The sequence below is a fragment of the Squalius cephalus genome, assembly GCF_949319135.1.
Source record: "Squalius cephalus genome assembly, chromosome: 1".
NCBI lineage: Eukaryota > Metazoa > Chordata > Actinopteri > Cypriniformes > Leuciscidae > Squalius > Squalius cephalus.
This window is the reverse complement of record NC_137122.1, coordinates 32,319,372-32,343,997: the sequence shown is the minus strand read 5'-3', so window position 1 is coordinate 32,343,997 and position 24,626 is coordinate 32,319,372.

Below are 24,626 nucleotides of genomic sequence, written 5' to 3'. Positions count from 1 at the left end.
TGAATTTATGAGAGAATTAGCAAAAGTTTGGATTTGGTAAGAATCTCTTATGCTCACCAAGACTGCATTTATTTGATCAGAAAAGCAGTAAAAACAGTAATATTGTGATATAATAATATCATTTTAAATAACTGTTTCTATCGCCTAAATACAATTTATTCCTGTTACGTCAAAGCTGATTTTTCAGCATCAGTCTTCAGTGTCACATGATCCTTCAGAAATCATTCTAATATGATGATTTGCTGCTCAAGAAACATTTATCATTAATATCAATATTGAAAAAAGTTGAGTTGCTATATATAAACAGTGATTATTTTATGTTCTTCGATGAAAAGAAAGTTGACCAGTATGTTTCCCACATGAGAAGATTTATAATATATTGAATAGTGAATATGTTTTGCCTTTTTGACGGCTTGACTGTGTCAGCCCCGTTTAATGCATGGACATGAAAATACAGGTTTAAAACGACATAAATATTGTTTTCTTTATAGTTGTTGTATTAGCTTGCACTGCCCTTGTCCTAATTGGCTGGAGTTCAGTAAAAAGGTAAATACCAACAGATCATTAATAGCACAAGTGCTAATTAAAATATGCTGTGGATTTATTTACCCAGTGGCCCTTTGGCTTGTAATGGAAACAGCACAGGTTTTCTCTTTTCTGAGAAAAAAACAAAAAAAACAATAAGAGGTGGCAGTTCACTTGACAGACATATTTCTCAGTGTCAGGGGATATTTGGATCAAGCCTTCTGGTGTCTGATGAATAGAAAGAGGCCAAGAGGTGGTCAATCCTGTTCAGATATGCCCATCAGTTCAGAACAATACGGACCCCGTGGCCCGCTGGTGCAAGATAGGTTTGATCACAGAAAGCCTGAAGCCTGTTGCACCTTCCCTCGACACTGCCAGTAGCTGGAGGTGAGTTTTTCTCTTCCTGAATATTTCACAGTTCATACATGTGCTGGAATGTGTTTGTTGTTTGATCACCAACTGAAAGAGTATTTGTGGAGGCCAAAGAGTTTTATAATAGATGGAGAAAGCTACTGTAAGCGTTCCCATTCATCTCTACACACTCATTCATCTTCTGAGTGTACACAATTTAAAATATGCCATCTTTCCTCATGGACACTAATCGTTTTGAGTCAGTCATCTGGGTATTGTTGCACCAGCTGTTTGTTAAAGAAAAATTTTAACTTTAAAAATAATTATTTTTGTTTAAGTTGCTTTGAAACGGATTGTGAAAAGTGCAACACAAATAAATGAATGCTTGAATTGAATTAAAATGACATGAAATAATAATAATAATAATAAACAGAAAAATCAAACAGTAGTGTGTATATATATATATATATATATATATATATATATATATATATATATATATATATATATATATATATATATATATAAAAGAAGTTTGCATATTGGTTTTATGTTCTGTATCATAATTGATCAGACTTTTATGTCTCATATAGTATGAGAATATGGAGCTCGGACTCAAGGACAAAACATCATTAAAAATCGTTTTATTAAAAGAGGCAGAACATTGTTGGTGCACTTGCTGATATGTATATGCCAAAAAGCAAAATGAAATTCTGATAGCTTGTAATATAAATCAATTAGATTTTTTTTTTTTTTTTTTTTTTTTTCAGTAAAGCAAACTATTTTATATGCATAAAATGCATAATAATGTCTTAGTAAGATGATATTTAAATGCTTAGTTTTATGATCAAAGCTCTGTATTATTATTTTTTATTTAAGATAACACAATGCAATACAATGACAAATAAACGTTCCTCAAATGCTTGATGTATCATATTTGATACTCACATTTGAACAATTATGAATGGATAATAAGTAAGTTGCTTCAGTCCAGAAAGTTCATCTTGAAATATTACTTACAATATAAATATACTTATGTTAATTTCACATGTACTAAGAATGGACATTTTGAATCATACTAAAATACTTTTTACTTTCTAAAAAAAAGTATAAACTATCAATCAAAGAACAGAAATCATGCAGTAGATTGTCAACATGTTTTTTCAGCAAAGGTCTGACCATGTTGATCATTTAGAGGCCTTAGAAATTCGTATGTATCAAATATAATGCATTACGCTTTAACAGTGTTGGGTGTAAAGCATTACTAAGTAATTAACGATTTACTCTTATTTTTTCTGTAATTTAATTAGTTATTTCTGATGTAATTGCATTAAATAAATAATTATATAAAACAATTGTGGATTTAACATAAAAATTTAACATCTAATGTTAAAGTATGTTTTTATTTTAACCCTCTCCCTTTAAATAGGGAGAAGAAGAATTTCCAGAAACATTTATGCAATTTTATATTAATTATTAGAAAGAATGTGCCTACCCTTGTATTGTTCAACTGGTCGAGGTTGATTTGGGATTTAGAAAGTATTTAACAATATAATGCAATACTTTTTAGAAAGAGGAATAAGTTCAGTAATCAAATTACACTGTTGAAGATGTAATTAGTAGTAGTAATTCATTTTGTATCTTATTTTTATAGTACCTTACCCACTGGCTTTATAATGTATAATGTAAACTAGCATAAATTTAAACAGGTAAAGTCAGGTAAAACTTACTGATGTTATTTGATCAGTCTTATTTTATTATAGTCTAAGTAACTGCTGGTATAAACTAAATATTGTATATGCAGAGTTAAGTTTCAACTAGGTTTGATGGTGCAACTTCCTCTGAGCCTTAAATGCCATGTGATTAATACTCGAAAATGACTTCATGACAGTGTTGATTGTTTAACACCAACTAAAAAAATGTTCTAAAGAATGTTTTGTTAAGGTTCCCATTAAGTTGTGAACAAAGATATTTCTAAAACTTCACTGAACTTTCAAAAAGTCAATCTTTTAAACACTTTTTTGCAAACACATTTAGGGCTGTCAAAAGATTAATCGCGATTAATCGCATCCAAAATAAAAGTTTGTGTTTACATAATATATGTGTGTGTACTGTGTATAATTATTTTGTATATATAAATACACACACATGCATGTATATATTTAAGAAATATTTGCATACATATACTGTATATATATTTAGTTTATATTATATATAAATATATTTTTTTATATATATAAATAACAAATTTTTCTTAAATATATACATGCATGTGTGTGTATTTATATATACAAATTTAATTATACACAGTACACACACATATATTATTAAAAACAAACTTTTATTTTGGATGCGATTAATCGCGATTAATCTTTTGACAGCCCTAATTACATTTGATGATTTTGCAAACATTATGAGAATGTTACTTTTGAATGTTCTGTGAACACTCCAAAACAAGTGGTAACATCTAATAAAACATGAGAAGAACGTGCAACTAAAATGTTTCAGAAAAAAATATTCCATAAATGATAATGTTTTTGTGTGAACATTTTGAGAACATTATTAAAGACTATATATAAACGTGCGTACGCACAGATTTGTTCTTAGAGTTTGTGTACGCAAAAAGCCACGCCAACATATTTATAAAAAAAAAAAAACGCCAGGTTCTGAGAAAACGTATACGCACTTTTCCTTGTGGCAGAAGGTCGGAGTACGGCAGGCATTTGGAAATCTAAGCCATTCTTGCCACTCACCGTTCTCTAGTAAAGGATGTGAATGTTGACTGCTGCTCTTTTATATGTTAATGCCATTAATTTGGTGGTGTTTACAAGGCAGAGATCTGAAACCATTCAGCTTTTTGTTGTCAGATGGTAAAGTCATCTACCAACGGACACTAATGGGGCAATGCATCAGCCAAATCTTGACCTTTTGATGAAGGTAGTGTTAGGCGGCGTTCACATATCGCGCCTAAAAACGCATAGAAAACGCTAGGCGCGCCGCGTTCTCCTTTTTCCAAAGCGCTCGGCTCGGGTGGTTGCGCTCCGGAGGCGTCTGTCGTTGCTAAGCAACCATCAGCTGCGCTCTCCGTTACAGCAAGGAAATTTCAGCAATGGATTTCCACCACAGAAAAACCCTTGCTGTAACTCTGTTACAAAATTTATTTACTAAGAAAAGTAAAAAACGCCGCAGTGTTTGGGTGCACCCGATACAGAAACGCAAAAACCATGGGGAATTTCACCAGCTGATTCAGGAGCTCCGCCTGGACAATGGGAGGTTCAAAGCCTATTTCAGAGTGGACAAGGACCAGTTTGATTATATTTTAAGAAAAGTTGGACCAAACATTAGTAAACAGAGCTTCTGCCGTGAAACTATCTCTCCTGCGCAAGGGCTCTGCATTTGTCTTGAGGTTAGACTATAACTGAAGTGGTCATAAAACGCCAGAAATAGCAAACACATACACATTTATGTATAGAATATAGAACAATTCTGTATGATGGATTTAACAAGGAATCAGTTGTGAGCATTAATATTTTTAGTAAAAATATTTTTTACTAGTAACTAGTGCAGCAGTTTACAGTGTTGAAGATGTAATTAACTGATAGAAATTACTTATATTTTAGAGTAACTTACTCAACACTGCTTGTACTGAAATTAAAGACAATACTTCTTCCACCACTGTGATGTCATGCTTTGACATAGGCATTAGGTCTACAAGTATTTGTAAATTACTTTATATATGAATAACTTAATTGTGGTCTTTTATAGGCTACATACGTTACACACACTAAATATATAAATGTACATTTGTTACAGATATCTTGCAACTGGGGATTCGTTTAAGACCATCGCCTTCAGTTATCGCGTGGGTCACTCTACAGTTGTAGGCATCATAAAAGATGTGTGTGAAGCCATATGGGACAACCTTGTGGAAGAATACATGCCACCACCTAACAGGGAACGCTGGCGAGAAATCGCAGCTGATTTCCAGCAGATGTGGAATTTCCCTAACTGTGTTGGGGCAGTAGATGGCAAGCACATATTGATCCAGGCCCCTGCCTCCAGCGGTTCCCTTTACTTTAACTACAAAGGCTCCTTCTCAATTATTCTCCTTGCTGTTGTTGATGCTCGGTATCGCTTCCAGGTGGTGGATGTTGGGGCTTATGGCGGAAGTAGTGATGGTGGTACGTTGGCTGTTTCAGCATTTGGAAGAGCTCTCTGTCAGGGCAGCCTTGGCATACCAGAGGACAAACCTCTCCCTGGTGCAGAACATCTGGGGCCTATGCCACATGTGTTCGTTGCGGATGAAGCCTTTCCCCTCAGACGCCACATGATGCGTCCACATCCTGGCCAGAACATTGGGAGAGAGAAAAGGCTGTACAACTACAGGCTTTCCCGGGCCAGGCGAATGGTGGAGTGCTCATTTGGAATACTAGCGGCACAATGGCGGCTGTACAGAAGAGTGCTAGGAGTGACCCCAGAAATGGCAGAGAAAGATGTTAAGGCTACCTGCATCCTCCACAACCTTCTGAGGGTAGATCAGGCAGAGGATCATCCACAAGCACCGTCATCAGAACCTGACTCCACTGCCAGGGCAATGGGAGATCTCCACAGGATGAGCAGCAACAACTCCTCTCGCGAAGCTATAACCATCAGAGAGAAATTTACCCAGTATTTCTCATCTACCGAGGGTGCAGTCCCATGGCAGGAGAACATTATTTGATGTTACATTATATGAATAACCAAAGAATAAACTAATCTGTAATATACTACTTAATAAACTATTTATATTTTAATACAACTTGCCTCATTGCCTTATTTTCGAATTATAATTTATTGATCAGTTCAATTGTTTTAGAAACATTCACATTTATTAATCAACATTGTAAAAATACACTTTTTAATTAAAAAATTAACAAAAAAAGTAAATAAAAAATAACAATAACACAATAATGATTAGACTAAGGAAATGAGTTAGACAATCACCTCTGTCTCCACTGACTTGCATATTTCAATTATCCAAATACTGACAGCTACCCGTACTTTCTATATAGTATCCAAACTTCTGACTTCAAACTTCTATAGAAAGCTACCTCATTACATTCAGAGCCTAGCTGATCTGAGGCCTGTGGGATGTTGGATGACGTTGGCCTCTCCTTCACAAATCGCTCCAGAAAGCTGAGAGCATTCGTGAACTTCCATTTCCTCTGACTTCCTCCCTCAGAGCCACTTCTCTTCTCCCTTTCTGCTTTCCTCTCCTTTATATACTTATCCCTCAAATATTTCCACTTCTTTCTGCCCTCATCCTCTGAATAAACATAATGATTAGCAACAATTGTCATTGACTGACAGAGCATTATTCTCTACCATTTTATATATAATACTTATAGGAAATACTATTGATGAGAAAAAAGTGCATTTTGCATGACACTGGAAAATGTTATCTTAGCAAAGAAAAAGTAACGGCTAGCATGACTGACATACCAGTTAATAGCCTAAACATTAATGTAAAACAGTATCATGCTTACCAGTTATTCCAAGCTCCAAGCCTATGCGTCTCCATGCATTATTCCTCATATTCCTCGAGCGCCGAGGTCGTGATCAGCCATTGTCTCGTTCACTCCGACTCCAACATGCCACCACGAAGCCTGGATGATTCCGCAGCGGAAGAAGCGAGTCAGGTCTAGACCAAGACTCTCTCCGACCCTCCCGGTTTTCGAGATATCCACCCAAAATCGTTTCTCCCCTCTTCGCGAAACAGAACGCGATGCTGTCATCATCGGCGATTCCATCGTTCGGCACGTACACGCTACATCAGGTAAAAGTAAGGTGCACAGTCACTGCTTTCCTGGTGCTCGTGTTTCTGAAATCGCTGCTCGCGTTCCCGAGATTCTGAACGGTGACGAGCGCGTCGGAACTGTGGTCTTGCACGCGGGAGTGAACGACATCAGGCTGCGCCAGACGGAGGTTCTGAAGAAAGACTTCAGGACTCTGATCGATACGGTACGCAGCACATCGCCTGAAACAACGATCATTGTGTCAGGACCGCTTCCCACGTACCGACTAGGACATGAAAAGTTTAGTAGATTATTCGCGCTAAATGAATGGTTAATGTCATGGTGCAATGAACAGAAACTGCTCTTTGTAAATAATTGGAATCTGTTTTGGGAGCGTCCTAGGCTTTTCCGTGCTGATGGCTTACACCCAAGCAGATTCGGAGCGGATCTTCTGTCGGATAACATCTCCAAAATGTTAAATACCTTTTGACTAGTAACCAAAAGTCCAAATCACAGTCTCTGCTGCACCAATTTAACTGATATAAATACTAGTGTAGAACATTGCATAGAAACTGTGTCTATTCCTCGTTTAGTGAGATCAAATAATAAATCTACTGCAGGATCTAGGAAAAATCTAATTGTTATTAAAACAGAAAATGTTGCTATTAGTAAACAAAAACAATTTCTAAAGCTAGGTCTTCTAAACATTAGATCACTCACACCTAAGGCAGTTATTGTAAATGAAATAGTCACAGATAATAGCTTCGATGTACTTTGCCTTACTGAAACCTGGCTTAAACCAAATGATTATTTCGGTCTAAATGAGTCTACTCCATCAGGATACTCCTATAAGCATGAGCCCCGTCTGATTGGTCGTGGCGGCAGTGTTGCAACAATCTATAGAGATATTCTCAATGTTACTCAGAAAACGGGTTATAAGTTTATTTCGTTTAAAGTACTTGTACTAAATGTTACGCTCTTAGATGTTAGACAAACATCCCTATTATCTCTAGCCTTGGCTACCGTATATAGACCGCCTGGGCCTTACGCTGATTTCCTAAAAGAGTTTGCAGATTTTCTCTCAGACCTATTAGTCAATGTCGATAAAGCATTAATTGTTGGAGATTTTAACATACACGTAGATAATCCAAATGATGCGTTAGGGGCTGCGTTTACAGATTTATTAAACGACTTTGGGGTCAAGCAAAACGTAACCGGACCAACTCATCGTTTTAATCATACACTCGATTTAATTATATCACATGGAACCGATCCAACCGATATAGACATCATTCCACAAAGTGATGATGTCACTGACCATTACATGGTAACTTGCATATTACGTACTCCTGTAATATGTCATGCTGCGCCACGTTATCGATCAGGCAGAACAATCCTTCCATCCACCATAGATAATTTTTCAAATAGCTTATTTGATCTGTCTCAGCTGCTCAGTGAACCCAAACAAATAGATGAACTAGAGGAATTAACTAGCACTATGAGCACCATTCTCTCTGGAAAATTGGATATTGTTGCACCCATTAGATTAAAAAAGGTCAGAGAGAAAAGTAAAGCACCCTGGTACAACAATACTATGCATGTTCTAAAGAGAGAAACCCGTAATTTAGAGCGTAAATGGAAACAAACTAATTTAGAGGTCTTTAGAATCGCATGGAAAGACAGTATGTCACGTTATAAAAAGGCCCTAAAATCGGCCAGGGCTGAGCACCTCCGCAAACTAATAGAAAACAACCAAAACAATCCTAGGTTTTTATTTAACACCGTGGCTAGACTAACAAATAAACAGATGTCACCTGAACAAAATATTCCGTTACAGTTTAGTAGCAATGATTTCATGAAGTTCTTCACTGAGAAAATAGAAAACATCAGAACCACAATTGTAAACGTTCAGTCCTCAATCGCGCCTTATAATTCAGCCTCAACTATCACCCCACAAGAACAATTGCAGTGCTTTACAACTACAGAACAAAAAGAGTTAAATAAACTTATCACTTCATCTAAAACAACAACATGTTTATTAGATCCTATACCCACTAAACTACTGAAAGAAGTGTTACCTGTAGTGGAAGAGCCTCTCCTCAATATTATTAGCTCATCTTTATCTTTAGGTCATGTTCCAAGAACATTTAAATTGGCAGTTATAAAACCACTCATTAAGAAACCACAATTAGATCATAATAACCTAGCAAATTATAGACCCATTTCAAATCTTCCTTTTATGTCTAAAATACTAGAAAAAGTTGTATCCGCCCAACTGGGCTCTTTCTTGCAAGAAAATGACATCTATGAAAAGTTTCAGTCTGGATTCAGACCGCATCATAGCACTGAAACTGCGCTCGTTAAAATCACAAATGATTTACTTTTAGCTTCTGACCAAGGCTGTATCTCAATATTAGTTTTACTTGATCTTAGTGCTGCGTTCGATACTATAGATCACACAATACTCTTAGATCAACTACAAAATTATACTGGTGTTCAAGGACAAGCATTAAAGGGACACTTCACCCATTTGCATTAAGCTTTGCATTGTTAGAAACCCAGTCATACTATTGAATGGTCAATCAACATCAATATTTACCTCTTTACACTTCCTCCTACAATGACGCAAAAATCGTCATTTTGCGTCATTGTAGGAGGAAGTGTAAGAGGGGGGGATTTCTGTTAAGACTACAAGCACTAGATCCACCCTTTCAAACCCGCCCATAGGGGGTTGGACCTAATGCGCTAACAGACCTATCACAGATCAGTGCGAGTGCGTTTGATTTCAACGGCAGAAACCTGCAGAAAACAGGGACGAAGAAAGCTGAGTAGTTGGGGTTACCATACTCTATTTCCCGGACATGTCCGGCCGTCGAGATCGACAAAAATGTCCGGGATTCAGCTTTTGCTTTCTGCGGTCGCCATCCATTGTTTACATGCTCACCTTTTGTTTCAATCTAACTGAATTCACCCCGATTGGTGAATCTGAATGTAACATGAATGCTAAACAAGTGATCGGTTGATTTGCGTTTTAACATTGCTAAGAAAATACCCGCACCTCCGTGAGAGATAGCCCATGAGACCGGTGCATCTCACAGGCGCGCTCATCAGTAATCACAGTAATACAGGGAGCAGGACGAGGCTAGCGCCGCGGGAGAAAGACGCGAGGCCGGTGGCGTGATCGGTTGAAAGACGCGAGGCCGGTGGCGTGATCGGTTGATGTGTGTTTTACCATTGCTAAGAAAATACCTGCTCCTCCGTGCGAGATACGAAAACAGTGCCTCACAGGTGTCGGTCGTCAGTAATCACGCCACCGGCCTCGCGCCGTTCTCCCGCGCCCCTCAGCCTCGTCCTGCTCGCCACAGTAAACATGATGAATGGCGACTGTAGAACGCAAAAGCCGAATCCCGGACATTTTGGGCAAACTCGTCACGGAGACTCACTCGTAGCCTAGCCTTGCCTTGATGTTTTTGATGTCTTACCGGTAGGCGTGGCTTGGGAGTGGCCTTGTAGGGCAGCGAAGCAAGTGCATTCTGGGAGTTGTTGTCTTTCATCCACATAAGCCAAAAATAAATTTTCTGGCTTTTCTCAGTCTAGAAAGCTCCAAATTCAAAAATAATTACACATTTCTTCTACATAAATGACCCACTTTCAATACACATTCATGTCTCCACGGGTGAAATGACCCTTTAAGCTGGTTCAGATCATACTTATGACCGCTACCATTTTGTCTATTTAAATGGAGAAAAATCTATCATAACTCCAGTAAACTATGGAGTGCCGCAGGGATCTGTGTTAGGCCCTCTGTTATTCTCAATATATATGCTGCCACTTGGAAATATTATAAGGAAACATGGAATTAGTTTCCATTGTTATGCTGATGACACTCAAATCTATATTTCATCACGGCCAGATGAAAACGCTAAATTATCCAAATTGACAGAGTGTGTTAAAGATTTAAAAGATTGGATGACGCACAATTTTCTTTTATTAAATCCAGACAAGACAGAGGTACTAATCATCGGTTCAAAAAACCGCCCACAAAACCTCTCACACTACAACTTTAACATAGTAGGATGTCCTGTTACTTTATCCTCTACAGTAAAAAACCTGGGTGTTATACTAGACTGCAACCTGTCTTTTGAAAATCATATTTCATATGTTACAAGAACAGCCTTTTTCCACCTTAGAAACATTGCTAAGCTACGTAACATGCTATCAGTTTCTGATGCAGAAAAGTTAGTTCATGCATTCATGACATCGAGACTAGATTACTGTAATGCTTTATTAGCCGGTTGTCCTGCATCCTTAATAAACAAGCTACAGTTAGTCCAAAATGCCGCCGCTAGAGTTCTTACTAGATCAAGAAAATATGATCATATAACACCAATTTTATCATCACTACATTGGTTACCTATAAAGTTCCGTATTAATTACAAGGTATTGCTACTGACCTATAAAGCCCTAAACGGCTTAGCTCCAGTCTATTTAACGGACCTTCTATCGCCCTATAATCCATCGCGCTCTTTAAGATCACTAAATTCGAGGCTTTTGGTCATACCTAGGATATCTAGGTCCACCAAAGGAGGGAGAGCATTTTCACATTTAGCTCCAAAACTCTGGAATAGTCTTCCAGATACTGTTCGTTGCTCAGACTCGCTCTCCCAGTTTAAAACTAGATTAAAGACGCATCTCTTCAGCCAGGCATTCATATAATACTTTTAATCTTACAGTTAAATCCGACCTCTAGTTCATAGACGCCAGAGGAGAACTGGCCCCCGACTGAGCCTGGGTTCTCCCAAGGTTTTTTTTCTTTGCCACTGTTGCCTTTGGCTTGCTCAGTTGGGGATATTTAATTTAATTAATCAATCAACAATACTATTGATCAGCATTACCAAATGTGGACGTTTTCCACTAGAAACAAACATTGATGTATTATTTTAATTTAATACTGTGAAGCTGCTTTGATACAATCTGTATTGTGAAAAGCGCTATATAAATAAACTTGACTTGACTTGACTTGACTACTATGAAGTGCTCACGGGAAGTGCACAGGATTTTGGCATCCCGTCTTATACTTTATTCATTCTCTGAATGTGAGAATGACCTTCACTTTCTTATCCACTCCACATGCAAATGCTTTAAGTGTGCATATTCAAATTAATACAATAGCGTAGTCATTATTCTGTGTTGTTTTTCTTACTATTAAAATGTAATGCATTAACTATGAGTCTTCATGTTTAGTTTGTTACAAGCTGCTACACCGCACACCACAGCTACAATCCTTAATGACAATGTGAAGTAGCTTGTTCAAATGAATTAAAACAGGGTCATGCACAGGAAAGCTGGCTTTCATTATGTCCCTGACATCCTGGTCACTACAAAGTCATTCTCTGTGATTAAAACTCATATGGTGGAGATAAAGAACAAGTGCTATTCATTTCAAATATGCATTAATCTTAAAATATTCTGCACAAGTCCATGAAACATTAGCTTTCATTAATATGCAAATATAACACATGTGCTGTCTGTGCACATATAATGACAGTAATTTAGTATCTCCATCCACCCCAAATGCCAAATAATAGTTCAAACTCTTTATCATTGTTTCAACATGCCTCTGTCAGTATTTGTTGGTACTTTGACGGTGGCATTGTCGTTCTGCAGTCGGCATCGGTGCAGTTACACCCAAGGATTTGCAGATACTGTGATTTGCATAAACAGCCTTGTTTAAATTCAATAATCAAAATAAATGTGAGGTAAAATTCCTTCCAAAGAAACGAGAGTAATTTTGAAGCTGCAACAGAAATATACAAATATATTATTTTCTCTCGTTTGCATTTGCAGGACAGGTAAGGGATTTTAATAAACTCAGTAAAGGAAGGTGTAATTCTTTTACTCACTTTTTTGGAGCGAATTCACTAAATAACTATAGTTATTCAATACAGAGGACCGTCATCAGGCCTCATTCAACAGGTGTGTATGCGCATAAATTTGTTCGTTATTCTAAATAACGAAGTGCATGCCTGCAGCTAATTTGCAGAGTTCTGCAGTGATTACATATTTTTGTAGACCAACCCGGAGGTATCCTCGACAAAAACCCAACAGAACTCTTCCATTGGCTTTTGGATTATTGTGGAAAATAAGCTCTGTGACCTACAAAAGTTTATGAATCTTACATGTTTTGTTCCTCATGATAATCTTATGAATTTTGAAGCCTAAATACAATTGCTAAATAAAAAGCTAAATGTAGGCTATAAACAACTGACATTATGGTCACATGACTTCAAGGTTGCCATAGCTTCCGACATTCTTTCAGTCTTTATTTTAAAAAAATATAATAAAATCCTGAAAGTTTGAGCTAGAATAGTTTGCAAGAGTGTTTATTAACTTGATGAGGCTGTAAACGTATAGGCTAGTGAGTAGATGAGTTTACCTGTTCGTTGTGATGACGTTTAATGTCACTTGTTTCTGAGTTTTGATCTACAAAAATATGTCATCCCTGCTGCACATAATACCATTGTGCCCAAAATGTGTCAATGTGGGCTTTCTGTACATCACCCCAAGTTTTGATATGTGCATACATTAAATTGCCAGCTGTGCATAAGCTAATTTTTGAAAAGACCACCAGGAGTATGTGATTTTCGCATATGTACAGTACATGTGGTGGTTTCAGTTTGGAAATTTAGGGAAAAAAAAGTGCAAGCTTGATGGATCATGATCTGTTTGAAAATGTTTCTATGCAGATTTGAAAAAAAAAAGTGTTAGTGAATAAAGCCCTTTCTTTTCAGCTCAAACGCCTCCTGTCTACATTTGTTTACATTTTCTATTGATCGTGGCAGCAGTTATTCATCAAATGATGATCCAATTATGAAGAACAGCATTGGGCGGCTATATATCCAGACTTGCGGTGTAGACAAGTGCTCTCTCTGCATGTTAAAGAGGAGCCGATTTAGGTGCTTGGATCGCAGTGGTGAAGTGATGCTCTACAGTCCCATTGAAGCATGTCAGATCGGTAGTTTGCGTCCTGCACAACCTGCTCCAAAACAAGATTGTGCAAATTGCACCCAGCACAGATTGTTGTGGATGTGTTTGCATTGTTACCATACTTGCATAATTCCTTCAGTGACTCAGGAGCTACAACAACCCAGACAGTAAGTGTGCATAAACGGCGCCATCAGTGGGCACAACTCACTCTATATTAAATTCCCTCCTTCGTCTTGCACTTTGTTAAATAAGCACTGCCTTCACACAGATCATTAATACGTGGGACTCAAGCGGCAAAGGGCCAGCAGTTATGCATAAGCCCATAATGACTTCATCAGGTTCCTTCATCTGCATACAATCATACGGTGCAGCCAGCCATTAAGAGGTGCAGGGATTAGGACAACCTGCAAGACTGATGAGGAGTCAGCACCCACCGGAACATCCAGGCGGGAAATTATCAGTCAATCAGCGGCGCTGAGAATGTGACACCACTGTCTACTTATCAAAGACAACCCCTCAAAGCAGATGAAATCAACTCCCTGCATAATGGCACTGTGATTTATTACAGCCAATATTTTGGCTTTTTTTGCATAACTTGAGCACACTCTGCTGGGATTGAATGAATGAATATATATCAGCCCCCGAACGTCTTGCACGGAAACGCAAACACAATAGTTCTCATTATTCTAATCAGGAAACAGATGGTGTGGGGCCAATTAGTTAGTGAATTTACATTATTAGTATTTGGGACTTTGCTGCTGGCTTCAGTGCAATTTCTAGTTATGCTTCTTGTGTTTTGCTACTTGTCCGTACATGCATCATAAGCCCTCATCTGGGGGAGGATGATATTCTCCCTGCAGCTTGTTTTTCCAAAGCCTTCATTCCTTATTTTTCAAAACGTAGAGTTGTTTTATGTAAATGACTTTGAAAACAGAAATGTTGGCTGCTTTTTTAGGTGAATCCTGTGAAATCCTTGTTATTTGGAACTCTTGCTTTTGTTCATTTGTGGACGGGGTCTAAAAACGTTTTCCACTTTTGACCACTTGAGGTAGTCAAAAAAGGGATCTGACCGGATTGCTTTCATGGTGTAAACACTCACAACCATAAAAGGTTGCCTACTCTCCGCCTACTGACCTAATGCATAAACATTATGGGAAGCGCGCTAGCCAGACGGGATTTAAACTTTGTCAGTTGAAGACCCAAGATTGGTTTGAAGATGGAAAATGTACCAAGCATAATGTGCTCTCGCCATTCCTGATTTCTAACACGCACTCACTGCATTCGGCATGATCTTGCGGCTGTCAGAGCAGAAACGAAAGCTGCTGCTCTCCGTATGTTTTCTGTCGTCTTTTCCTGTCATCTCCGGTCTCGTTCATATGTAAATTGGGCGAGCTTATTTCATCCATTAGAATGAAAGATCTGAAAAATATACATTTACCTCCCCATAGACACCCCCCTTGAAGAAATCAGGACGGAAGTGGTTGAAAGTGGACAAAAGAGATGAATTAAAACATCAGGTGTAAACAGGAATGTGTCTCCCTCGTCTACTTGTGATCTGATCGAACAAAACACATCGTAATACCAGGTGTAAACAGAGCCTGAGAAATGTAATGACACTTCTCAGCAAGCCACTTGATTTGCTGTATCATTCATGTCTGCAGCAGAAATGATGCAGGATAAGTAACACAGCAGTTTAACTCTAAATGTTAGAAGATGTTCAAATCCCTGCCTTTTGAGCAATTGTGATTACAGTCATTCATGCTTTAGTCACTAGGTCCAAACACCTATTAGAGATCACTGGGTCACAATTTACAATCATATGTGGATTGATGTCCGTGTTTGTCACATTCTAATCCAGTGACTGTGGAACAAGAGGTAAAACCCTCTTACATCTTGCCCATTAACACAAATAAGTAGCAGTAGACTGGACAGAAAACTGATTTAATGAAAAATGACACACCCAGCAACCTGGAACATGCTCTTCCTCTGCTGCCGCACATTTGTTACGCGACAGACAATATCCCTTCAAGAACAGCTAAATAATTAGATAGTCATTCTGAGTCCCCAGCTCTCTTGCTATAATTGCAAAATTAAAATGCTCTGCATGTCGGCACCTGACCTGTAGAATTAACGTTGGCTGCTGTTTGTCAGTTCGCCTCTGCCTGAATAAAGCCACATGAAGTTGTGAAAGAAAGTTGGTGATTTAAGATTAAATTGGTTTATTTTTGTTACCGTGATTCCCAGGGTATGTACTTCAGGGAATACTTAGAAAGATGTTGCTTTTGTTTTATAGGTCTAACAAAGCAACCATTACAACTGCCAAAAGATAAAAGTGGCCACATATTTACATATTGATCTAAATGTGTCTCTCAGGACGGCGTTGTTATGTTCGTTAACAGTATATCACGGCAAAGGTATTTCCAACATCTTTTTACTTCTAAGCGAAGAAGAATAAAAAAAGAACTTCGGCGTGAGTATATCGGGGCATTGAATCATTTTCTCTTGTACGTTACGAGCACAAGTAATAAGTCGCTGGCTGAAGTTCACTTAACGCTAATAACAAGATTTTCTGAATTCTACATATAAACCCTTTAAACAAATGCTTCTACATTTTTGCAAAACTCCAAAAATGTGCCTATACATACAAATCAGTGCAGTTTCCAGCTGAAATGACCAGTAAAACACTTTTATTCCTTTCACACAAATGATCATTACAGAGGCAGATCATCAATAAATAAAGGCTTATTTTCATGCAGTTCCTTGCACAATAGTATGTTATGACCTCAAAACGTTTTTACATAGTGCTAAAATGGCATGATTGCTTCAGCAAATGTGTTGTTATCTCATGTTTGCTTTGGTTAACCGTTTAGGTTAGGTTTAGGTTAAGATTAATGTATTGTAATCAAACAGCTAATAATGTATTACTATATTACACAAACCATGTTTGCGTTCGCCATCTCAGAGTCTGACAGCTGCCTTCTAACAATCAGTATCCTTAGAAACGCTTTGAACAACTCAGTGGAGAAAGTTAATAGTTCATCATAACATGGTAATATACATTATATACCTAATTCATCCGTTATATTGCTAAATGTAAGACCTTCGTTCATCTTCTGAACACAAATGAAGATATTTTTGATGAAATCTGAGAGCTTTCTGTCCCTCCATTGACAGTAACGTCACTGCAACTTTCAAGGCCCAGAAAGGTGGTAAAACAATAGTAGTTCGACCTTAATGTTATGAAGCGATGAGAATACTTTTTGTGGGCAAAAAAAACAAAAAAACACAAAAATAACGACTTTATTCAACAATCTCTTCTCTTCCATGTCATTCTCAGATGCTGTTGACGTAGTGTAAACAGTGCAGCGCTTCTGGGTTCTACGTCAGAACGTAGGCTTTTTTTGCGTATAAAAAGTATTCTCGTCGCTTCATAATATTAAGGTCGAACTAGTAGTCACATGGACTATTTTAACAATGTTTTTACCACCTTTCTTGGCCTTGAGAGTTGCAATGACATTGCTGTCAATGGAGGGACAGAAAGCTCTCAGATTTCATCAAAAATATCTTTCATTTTCATTTTTAGGTGAACTAAACCCTTTAAGGAGAAAATACTCAGCAATGGTGTTGACTTATGCTTTAAGACAAACAATGTTCAAATTCATATTAAAAACTGGATTTTTACCACAGGGGGCCTTTAAAAGTTGAATCTTAAAAGACAATGATTTCTTGAGACAAAAGAAAATGATTTGTTGTTGTTCAGAGGTTACAAAACAATTTCTAAAGATGACAGGTTCATTACCCTTGCAATCAAATTCGCCATTCTACCATTAAGTTTAAAAAGGACAATGTCAGGGTGACTCAATATAAGATTTAAGTTTACCAAATGTGAGTCATGCATCAAAACAATGTTACAAAAGAACTCAAGCAATGTTCATGATTTTGAAAAATTGCTAGGCAAGTTAAAAGCTAGCATAAATTATTTTTTTTTAAATCAATGAAGCCATTGTTGTTTACCAGTCAGTTCATCAAAAGTTCAAAACGTTTTCCTATAAAGATAGTAAACTGAAGATCAATTTGATATACAAGTCTCATTCTTGTGTCATTTCAGCTGAATCATCTCTGTTATCAATGACTTTGGGGGCTAATAAAGTTTCATATCTGTGGGAGAACACGTCTAGATTCTTCATCTAAGATTCATACTCAAGAGCTGCAATGAATTCAACTCTGTATTCATCTAGCAACTGACATCAGCACAGACGCAGACTTATGAAATCTCTGAAAGTAAATAAATTGCGCCTGTCATTATGACATTGGCTATTTTTAAGGCTGTGTTATTTGAGATTCTAAAACGTGTTATGCAACTGAACTACAAAAAAAGAAGAAGAAAAATACATTTATCAAAGAAAGCACAGTAGGTTGTTTCTTCCTCCTGTTGAGGATGAGAAATATGATCCAGGTACAGTCAGTCATTCTCAAACAATGAACAAGCTTTCCTGGAAATACAAAAGATGAGAATTGATTCTAAATTCATTCACAAATGCTCTTGTGCCGCAAGGTATTTCTCGTATGCTTTCATCAATATTATATAAAAATCATCAGAATAAATTTTTAACGTATTTCCAAGATTAATGATTCAGAGGCCATGAAAAAGGATCATATATCTTTCATTACTAATTAATTTTATACCTAAATAATAGCTCATGGCACAAAACCTTGTCAATCTTAGAAGCTGACTCATGGATTTGGTCACATTTCTCATATAAATCCCATTTGTACTTTGATTATATGTCACCATAAAGTGAGATTGCTATATCATGACAGACCAGCAATTGATTGCTGCCATAATGGTTAAATTAAGAAAAGGACCTTCTAACCTCGCCACAAAAAGATCTTATTACTGGCACTTTAAAATTCCATGGAAATTTATGCTCTTTTGAGAGGGTCATAAGGTGAATATGTCTGTGAATATGAAGCATTCTGAATGGTAATTTCAAGAGCAAAATATGGACTTGAATAAATGAAGACGATAAGCTTGTGTGCTTTTTGCACAACCAGTAAAAGTACTTTGAGTAAGTACATTTTCCCTCCAGAAATCATTCAAATTAACCTCAAAGAGCATATCATGAATCACCAAACAGCATGCTGCAGATATATAGTCATATTAACACAGTATGTCCCACAAGTCAATTCCTTGACCGCACTGTGGCACGGCCACAATGAACTCGTAAACAGTTTAGACCAATATACTTCTGAACAGGTAATGCATTTGACAAGCTCTTTTTAATATTCCTGTCTGAAGCGAATATAAAAGGGACGAACTTAAATGAAATGCACAAAGTCTTCGTTGTTTCCCCCCTCTATACTTACTCTCACACACATGAAACGCATCACAGACATAATAGTGAACATTTGAAAATTAAAGACATACTAGAGAAGACATTTTGGGCTTTGATTCGGGCTTGTTCATTTAATTTCATCCGGTAAACATTAAATCCCCTCTTTGAACCATATGCTTCTTTGAGATTAGCCATGCTTTCACACTTCGTGAGCAAGAGGCTGCCATAAAATATGCTTTGAACTTTCACCTCCAATTATGTTCAATGACCATCCATTGAAGAGTTCAGTTAGTATAGTGACTAGCCATTCTGAAAATTGGATTTGTGACAACATTGGTTCACAAACAGCCAATGAGGACAAGCACTGCAGTCCCCTGAAAAAAATATAAAGTTACCCTATAAACCTTTAAATGCTTGGTTGTCCAAATAAAAACTTCCAATGCTGTTACTTTGGCTGTTATTCCTTTCTGTTGCACGATTCGCTCATCTGTGTATAAGAAATCTACTGAGGAAAGGCTAGATTGCCTCTCAGTAAATCTTGTCATCTCTAGTTCTTTGGCAGATCTATAATGTTCCCCTTGATTTGGTGCAGCATCAATCCCAATTAAGGGGAGACTGAGGAACACAGCATGCCGTGTAAACCGTATACATCTACGGCTACGGGATCCTTCAACGTTCCTAAGATGCATTAAGCTTTCACTTCTTCAGAGTGTCCCACATAATGGATTCAATGGATTCAAACTGCCAATATTTACTCGGTCGTAATGAATGAAATGTTTGTTTGAGATGTAATGTATTTTCTTACAGATGCTAATTGGTGGCAATGCACAATCCTCTAGTCTGCTGTAAACTGAGAGGGTTGTTTTACTGTTTTAACTGTTTTGAGTGTTTGAGAATTGGATGTGAAGCTTTCAATGGAGTTACAATCAGGCCAATCTGTGTCCTTTAAATAATTAATCGACAATAAGAGCACAAAACATCTTGTAGATCATAATTTCAAAACTCGCTCATGGCACAATAGTCTGTGCTGTAATCGAGAAGTTAGACACAGACAAAACTGTTAATTTCTGATGTTTTCAGATGCATTTTTAGATTTGTGTTCATTTTCTTGTAAAGGCAATGGCTTTAGGGCTCTCATGAACTAAAGTGAGCAGATGAGAAGGGCAGTGAAATGGTGGAATGATGCTGTGTACAATTAGATTCTGCTCCAGCACAGAGAAAACAAAATGTCATCATTGCCCAGATCGGTAATTATTTGCTTACAGGCCCGTGATTAAGATCTGACTGCAAGCAATGATTATGGAATTTACAGAAAATATAAGTGGATGTCCAAGTTATAAACCCTATAAGTTCCGGTCCTTGAATTAACTTGGTTGAGCAACGTTCTAAAAAGTACATATGAAGTATAACAGCACTGCGATGGTGTGTTTATTGTCTTCCAAGCCAGAATACAGTGTGTGAGCTACAAATGTTTCTGCTTGAATCTCATCAGGAATATAATGAACAGTGTTCACTTTTGGGAACGATAAAAACATTTTTTTTATTATTATTATTCAATAGAATCTGTTGTTTGTTTTAAACCGACTTTTTGTGTCTTTCCAAATAATTTAACTTTAGGCGCATTCCTAGAGAATTTGCTTGTTTTACACCACTGAAGAAAAAAAAAAGAAAAAAAGATAAAAAGTAATTGTGACTTTTTATCCTCAATTCTGACATTATTCTCGCAATTGACTTTTTTTTTATCAGAATTGCAAGATAGAAAGTTGCATTATAAAGTCAGAATTGTGAGATATAAACTCGAAATTCTTAAAGGGATAGTTCACTTTGAAATTAAATTTTGGTATGTTTTAGCTTACCTCAAGGGCATCCAAGATGTAGGTGTCTTTTTTTCCGCAGTAGTTTTAATTTTGATATTTTTAGGTCAAACCGTTCTTGTCTGTCAGTCATATCATGCAGGTCTGTGGTCACTGTCTCAAAGAGCATGCACAGAGAAGTCCAAATTAAACAATTCCCCATCGTAAGTACACATTGATGGCCTAAGACACGAAACGAGCGGTTTGTGTGAGAAAACTAACAGTATTTATATCGTTTTTACCTCTTGTACACAACCACATCCAAGTGATCTGAGGGCGCGCGTGCTTCCTGGTGTGTGAGTGACGTGCGCGCGTTCTGGCTTAGTCTGCGCAAGCGCCGGAAAGCGCCGGAAGTGATCTCTCGTGCGTGTACGTCACTCATTGTTTACACAGAACAGAGATTGTAGGTAAGACGGCTAATAGAAATGGTACTAATTTGCGCTTATCCGGGATGTTTAAACCGACGTAAAAGAAAACAAGTACATATGCTCGCGCAAACTCATCCAGCGCTTTCTGGCGCTTGCGCAGACTAAGCCAGAATGCGCGAACACGTATAAATACCTAAAAATATCAAAATTGAAACTACTGCGGAAACAAAGACACCTACATCTTGGATGCCCTTGAGGTAAGCTAAAACATACCAAAATTTAATTTCAAAGTGAACTATCCCTTTAAATTTGTTATCGTAATTGTGACTTGAACTGAAAGCAACTTGCACTGACATATCTTAAAATATATCAGTGCCATTGTTTGTCTCAAGATTCACACCAGTAATGTTTTTTCTAAGGCATGTTTATAAAAGCTACTTAATTGTCCTAATTGAACTAAGGCTTAATCCTGACTTAATCTAAGATCTGTCTGTGAAACCTGGCTTAAATCTCACAGTTCTGACTTTATAACTCACAGTTTATAACTAAAACAAAAGGTAATTGCAACTTTTTTATCTTACAATTCTGACTTTTTTCTCAGAATTGCAAAATATTATGTCGCAATTGCGAGTTGTAAAGTCAGAATTGCGACATATAAACCCGAAATTGCGAGAAAATGTCAGAATTGTGAGCTGACTTTTGTCCCTCAGAATTGGACTTCATAACTCGCAATTGAGAGTTTACATGTCACAAGCCTAACTTTATAACTTGCACTTTTTTTATTCCACGACGGAAACAAGCTTCCATATTAAAGTGAATGGGACAAAGTGCAGAGGCAAATGCCCTTAAGGCCTAGTGAAAATGAAAAGTATCACAATTTACTAATTAACCAGTCTTTCTTTTTTTTCTGTGGAACGCAACATATATTTCAAAGAATATTTTTGGAAGGTAAAAAAAACCCACAAAGGTATTTTTCAAAATATCTCATTTTATGTTCCACACAAAAAAACAAAGTCATACCAGTCCGAAACAACACGAGGGTGAAAAAATTGGCACATTTTCATTTCTGACTTTCAGTGTTCCATGTACAGATTCTTGAGCAGGATTTTTGAGTCGTCAACACTGACCTTACCGATAGCATATAGAGTAGCGGAGAACATGGAGGATCAGTTGTTTGGTTGGTACTTCACTGAAGATGTCCAGCTCTGACATGTCCAGTACCTCTGAGGGTGCTTTCATGTTTTTTAAGTAGCCATTCTACCCGGGGTTCTCCCTCATGAGTAGCGCCGGCTCATCTAATTCTCTCAGCTAAACCAAAGAGCTGCACTTTGTGACACTTTGAGTTTAGATCAGATCGTCCTACAAGGACAATTTTCTGTAGCGTCCCTCACTACCAGCGGCTGGATCACCAGGGGAACTGCTTGCTAGTCACTTCAAAGGCAGAGATGCCTCAATCCGACACTGATTTGTTGAAAAGAATGTGCCATGCATTTGCATAGATGCTGCGTTACTAGCAGGTGCGTGGGAGAAAATAATAATCATGAGGGGAGTTTGGGGGGAGGGGGGTTCTATTAAAGGAAACCTCCACCACATTCCTTCTTTCGACTTTTCAGCCCAGCATTTTGATAGAGAAAAACTTTGGGCAAGCCTGGATCGTGAACGAGTAATAAGCAAAAAAGTCCCTCCAGATATTCTCAGGTGGTAAGCAAGTTATTGTCAATGATTTAATATATTTCATGGTGTTCACAAAAAGCAATAACATATATTGAAAAGGATGAAATGTAAACCAAACACAGAAATGTGGTCTGCAGGCTTCAAGGCACAAGGTCACTGATATGGTGGTGAAACACAGGCATACTACCATACAAGAACTATTTTTGCAGTATATACACACTCTGTGCAGTATGAAAAAAATAAAATAAAATGGTAAGACTTTACGGTCACATTCAAATCCGAGAAGATGAGGTAAAACGTAACGGATTAAATATCAGCAACACTTTATTAAACAAAACAAAACAAAACAAAACAGAGTAATCCAATAAGAGAAAAACAGTGCAAAAGCAATTATACAAAGCTAATAAATGAACTAAACAAGGAACAGGTGGTTGAAATCAATGAAAATCAATGTCACCATGACAACCCAAGGGAAACACAGGAAATAATGAAAAAAGTCCCTGAAAAAGAAACTAAAACAATAACAGAATGTGATATTTACAATAATTGTTCAGCATTAGTTAATGCGTTATTTTAAATGTTTCTTACGGAGATAGTTTTTTTTTTTTTTTTTTTTTTTTTTTTTTTTAAAGTGTAATATACAACAGAGAATACTGCATTGCACAATACTACTGACTCAAATAGACTTAATGTTTATGTCAGCTGACATTTTTTTACATCATCTTAACTTATTACTTGATCAGACCACCAAAATGTTAGCCATTTGTACATAAAACAGTTTTATCTCCGAGACAGTAACTTGCTGAACTTTACATGAAAATGTAATGAGGTCATGTGACATTGCAACATACTATTGTTTGAAATGTGTATTGATTTATGTATTCATTTTTAAAGTTATTATACAGCATTGGATCTCAACTGGTTTTGCAGCAGATCCCACATTTTACATTAAACATTACAGTGCCAAAATTGTTGTATGTACAAAAGTAAACAATGTCTTTAAAATCAAACATTGAAAAGTATTAAAATTTGTAAAGCCTGATATATGAAATAATATAAATAATTTTAAAAAATGATATAACTATAACTATATACTAATAAATAGTATTAGTGTGTATATATAATTAAAATGCTTATTATTATTTGCATTTAGCATTGTTTTTTCCCACTATGACACTGTCAGAACAAGCATACTTTATTATTACAAAAGATAATCTAACGCCATAAATGTTTTATCATATATTTTCAAAGCATGCACGTATTTCACTCCTTTGGCACTGATATTTGGTATGTGCGGTCATGTCTAAATGCATTTCGTGTCGCTCAGTACCCCGAGTACAGGAATGGGATCATTACCAAGATGCAACAGAATGATGCTGTGAATGTTAATTTGGAATCTGTTTTTATTGTTATTAGCCATGAGGGTCAATACAGCCATTCCTAGAGCATTTCGTCAAGTTAGCTGGTCTCACAACCTGTGTGTTATCAATACAATGAATCTTCAAGTCACCAACATTTCTAAATGGTGAGATCTCCTCAAGCTTGCATAAGGAAATGGACACCAACAGAAAAGGTAATGACAGTTCTTTTGTGTCTTACCTCTTCATACTGCGCCCAGGTGAGGCGCTGATTTTCTGCTTGTTTTAATAACACGTTACTTCAGCTTTTCACGGAGTGAATGGTGATGTTGACAACTTAATGTGCTTCCCATAATTCTTCTAAATTGTTCTTTTGGATTGAAGCCCAAGAAACCCTCCG